At 40.0% G+C, this 4,781-nt stretch overlaps 1 non-coding gene and 1 pseudogene across 1 annotated transcript; both read left to right on the top strand.

Annotated features, from left to right (window-relative positions):
* The first annotated feature begins 1,345 nt into the window (after positions 1-1,345).
* LOC124096609 (small nucleolar RNA SNORA42/SNORA80 family) lies at positions 1,346-1,498 on the top strand (annotated as a pseudogene).
* A 2,987-nt stretch (positions 1,499-4,485) lies between these two features.
* Trnae-cuc (transfer RNA glutamic acid (anticodon CUC)) lies at positions 4,486-4,558 on the top strand. The gene has a single exon. It is a non-coding gene; the product is annotated as a tRNA-Glu (tRNA).
* Positions 4,559-4,781: the final 223 nt, after the last annotated feature.

Here is a 4,781-nt window from a genome sequence, read left to right as displayed (position 1 = left end):
CAATCTTCTGCCCCAAACCCCAGATGGCTTTGAATCTCACTGAAAACCATATGCAGCTCTTGGAGCCCCACCAATCTGGCTCTGCCCATCTCTCTGACCTCACTTTCCTCCACAGTTCCTCTTGATCATCATGCTCCAGCCACACTGATCACTTTGTCACTCAATTATTCCCACAGGACCCTTGTACTTGCTGTTCCTCCAGCTTAGAGCACACTTCCCAAACATGGCAAGCTGCCTATGCCTACCCTCCAGTGCTCATCTTCCAGGTCCAGGTGAAATGGCCCCTCTCCCAGGGGCTTTATCTCATACAGCAGCCTCTCTCCAGGTTTTTGCCATATGCTTCTTCTGTACTTTTTTTTTCCAGTGCCAGGAGATATCTCATTGTATATATTTTTATAAATTTTTCTGTATCTACTAGAGCATTGGTCCTAAAACTGAGATGCAAATACTTCTGGAGCTCCATGAGGTCTTCTAAGGATATGAGAATATAACGAGTTAGTTTTCAGGGAATTTTTTTTTCAGATAGTTAATTCCACATGAAATGAACCACAGCAGAGACATTATGCCAGTTTTCCTTTTTCCAATCCCCCATCACAACTGTACTTATCTGATTTACCCTCTACTCATCCATCTTGATGGATATATTAAAAAAAAAAGTCTGAGGCTTGGGAAAAGCAGTAATTAAAAATAAGAGTTTGAGGAAGTAAACAACTTTTAATGACAGATTTAAAAAAATTTCCTAATAAATATTTCCTAATAAATATAATTTCTAAATTTTTTTTCAGTGCTTGGGATTGAAGTCAGGACCTTGCTTATGCTAAACCTGGGCTCTACTAGTAAGCTACATCACTAGACCTTGGTCTCTAATGTTTTGCTTTGACAAAATTAAAAGATGACCAATTTTTTTTTCAAATATTATAAAATATTATTTTAACATGGATCACTATGTGCTTTTCTGAGTGTAACTTAGGAACAGTTTAAATAACTGAATTGCATTGAAAGAAAAAAATTCTTTCTATTCCCACTGAATTATTTAAGTGAATCAGGTTTCTTCATGCTTACATTTGTAAAAACAAAGACTAGAAATAGAATTGATGTTGAATCCCATCTGATTCTAGCAGTAATATTCATCCATGAATACATAAACTAACTGAAAAAATAACCCTAGTAAGTCTCATTAAGAGAACATTTTAATAAAATTTTTATTTCTTATGTTTGAGTACTTTCTAATAAAATTTGCAATGTAGTTATGCTTTGATCAATCATGTCTTAATATCATTATAAGGTTAACTGAATCCAGATGAAATTGTTAGCAGTAAGAGCTTTATAGTCACACGAATAAAAAGAACTGATTTCAATTTTAAAAGTTTGCTCAAGATAAATATCGCTTGTCCCCTGTTCCTCTCATAGTGTCCCATGCCAGAGCATACTGTGGCCCTAAACCATTGCCTGACCTCTGTGCCTGTAGGCTCCTGGCACTGAAGCAGGTTGCACAGTGGGAAAAAAAAAGATAAATATCATGGAATTTCTGTGGAAGAAATAGACTGTAAATGCAATGAGGAAAAGGAAGGAATTAAAATTTGTGACTATTGCAGATGAACTTTTCATATGTTTTCAAAATAGATAATAGCCATATATATGAAAAGAGTTGGCTGGACATAGAAGATCCTAGAAATCTAACTTCCAATACTATATCCACAGGGTGAAATGTTATTAGGGACTTTATATGCTTCTCCATCTCAAATAGTAACAGAAAATCTTTATTATATATACTGCAAGCATGCAACTATCGCACATTGCACTCACTTGTGTTTAGCCACACCTCACATAAGCAAGCAGGGGCTGCTGAACTTTTAACTGATGTGATCTACTTCAGTGCTAGTCACATAGTTAGTGCTAAAATTAATGACATTTTTTTTAAAAAAAGACCATACCCCTCCACCAAAATAAAAACAAACAAAAAAACCCTTAAGTTTCAGCCACATTTCAGGCAGGAAGGCTCCTTTTAAGCCTAGAAGGGATTCCTTTTAGGAAAACTAGACAGGAAGCCCATTCCCATGGCCTTCTCTCTCACAATAGAGAGAGACAGATATTCTCTTCTTTGCATATGACAGGGTTTTCTGGAATCAAAGTAAAAATGGCTTTAATAAACAAAGATTCCTCTTATCCAATTACCATTGGATTTAAGACTTAGATCAGCTTCCCCAGGCAAAGAAACTTTAAGTGACTGAGAACCCCAAACCATTGTCACCTGGAGGTACAGTGTACAACTTGTTCATCCTGGAGGTTTTGCTTTTGACAAAGCCATTCTAGCAGAGAACTAAATTAATGACTGACATCATTTTAAAAACTGCTCTCATTGAATTGTGCTTTTGTGTATGTCATCAGTCTCCTCCACAGGACACTGTTAAGAAACAGTCTCATGACATTCTTTGCTTTTATTATTGTATTTATCTTAGGACTATTGTTGAGGGTGTGGCTTACCATTTTACACAGCATCAACTTTATCAGGAAGAAGGTAGAAATTCCTTTTTGGTTTTATAATCAAAGATAGTTATATTTATTCTGCGCATCTTCATTAGTTTTAATCTTCTGGGTTCTCTAATTTGCATGATTAAGCATGTGTCCCTCTATGTCAGCAACTGAGGTTTGAGTGGATTTGGTGAGGTTGCACTAGCAAGTTCACTGAAATTCATGGCAGCCTTTTTGGGGAGTGTGTGCTCACCTGATCACTAGTTTCGAATTTTTCTTCTCTAGCCTCATTTCCACACCCCTCCCCATACACTTTCTTCACATACTGAATTAATCAGGAACCTTAATTAAGAATGGCCATGGGGCTGGTGCTGTAGCTCAGTGGTAGAGCGCCTCCCTCACACGTGTGAGGCACTGGGTTTGATCCTCAGCACTGCATAAAAATACATAAATAAATGAAGGGGGATAAAAAAAAGAATGGCCAGAAACTCAACTCAATTGAAAAAGTAAAGCAAATATATTATGCTTGCTGAATATAGTTCAGGAGCTAGGCTAGCTTCAACCATGGCTGGATGTGGGAATTTTTCCTAAAACCCTCTCTGGCACTCAGCATTTTTCCCTCGGTCTTGCAGTCCTTCTGTCTTCGGGGTTGACTCTGTCTGAGGTCCCTGCCTCCCCACCTAGGGGCTCTGGCAGCACAGGCTTGTAGACTTCTGCAGACATCAGTCCAGTGGAGGGAGAGCTTCATTTCCCCCCATAATCCCGACAAAGTTCCCAAATTGAGCTTCTGTGAGTGACTTGGCCAAGCCACTGAGGACAGATGGTTGGAACCCACATCTTCTTGGAGATGGTTCGGGCTCCACCTGAGAGGCAGGAAGTTTCTCCAGAGGCAGCTGAGGAAGATTGGGGAAATGGATACAAGGCAGACAAAACCAAAACTTGCAGCATCCATTTACATTCAATTTTATTTTTTAGACAGAAACATGTACACTTTTCTAAGTCCCTTTATAACCTTTTAAGAACAATGTAGGTCATTAATAAATACATAAGAAATCAAATTATAATTTGTCAGTTGCTCAGTGAGCATGAAATCAGAACAAGGGCATCTGTGTATGTGACTGAAATATTCTATGGAGGGCTCTAAGGGCAGAATCATCTGCACAACTGGAAACAGGTCACGGGGCCGTGCTGGAGACAGTACAGGTGCTTGCTCCCTGGAACCTTCATTTCCTTAGCTACCATTCCCAACCATCCCACCCCTCCTGATTATGGTAATACTGTTCACTCCATTCACCTACTGACATAACCCTGAGGCTAGAATTCCCAGCTTTCCTGCTTCAAGCCTGGAAGACAGTATGTCTTTTATGTTTATATATGTCCTGCTTCTTCTATCATGGACTGACTTCACAGTGTAACTCTGAGAGCTTAGTGAGGGGGAAGAAGTTAAACCTACTAAATATTTACAATGAAGGCAAAATGTCCTCCGCTCCCCAAAATGCTATAGGTCAGGGTTGGGTGGGGACAAGTAGCACGTCCTTAGTCATTGTTGGTGATGGGGCTGTGCCTTTGCCATCAAATGGCTCAGCCTAAGGTGGGTGGTGGTAGAAATGCCTACAGCAATCACACTGGGCATGCACTGTATTCCCAGTATATAGGGAGGTGTAGCTCAAGTAGTTTCTCTAAAAGTTTTAGGGAAGGAACTGTCGTCAAGATTCAGATTCAACAGACTGCTGACGTCTTCTGCAATTTCTTAGGGGCCCAATACAATGTTGGACTGCTTGAGTTAACATTAGCATTGAATTTCATTGATATGGACCAAATCTACACTTTTCCCTACCTCCTATTCTCCTACCTGGAAAGAGGGAGAAATTAGGGATAAGAGGCATCCATTTTTGTCAGTTAATAAAAGAAGCTTCACAGTAACAAGGAAAATGAATGGGGAAGGCATCCCCTTAGCTTGGTAAGGCCAGAATTATTATTTTACAAAGTTCTGTTAAGAGTAAATAGGACGCTGGGGATGTAGCTCAGTTGGTAGAGTGCCTGCCTCTCTTGCACAAGGCCCTGGGTTCAATCCCCAGCACCACCACCACCAAAAAAAAAAAAAAAAAAAAATTGACTAGGAAGTCCTCACCCAGGCTACTTTGGGGTGGGTACTGTCAGTAGAAACCTAGTTCTCTTACTGACAACAAAGAATGTGAGAGATCCTAGAGCCTAAACATGGACGCGCACCTGAGGAACTTCCGGATGGGCGGGGGCTAAACATGGATACCTGAGGCATTCCAGATCCTGGGGCCTAAACATGGACTCCT

This window comes from Marmota monax, unplaced genomic scaffold (genome assembly GCF_021218885.2).
Source record: "Marmota monax isolate L192 unplaced genomic scaffold, Marmota_monax_Labrador192_F-V1.1 WCK01_AAM20220418_F8-fsc00004, whole genome shotgun sequence".
Classification (NCBI taxonomy): domain Eukaryota; kingdom Metazoa; phylum Chordata; class Mammalia; order Rodentia; family Sciuridae; genus Marmota; species Marmota monax.
This window is presented reverse-complemented; position numbering and strand designations above follow the sequence as displayed.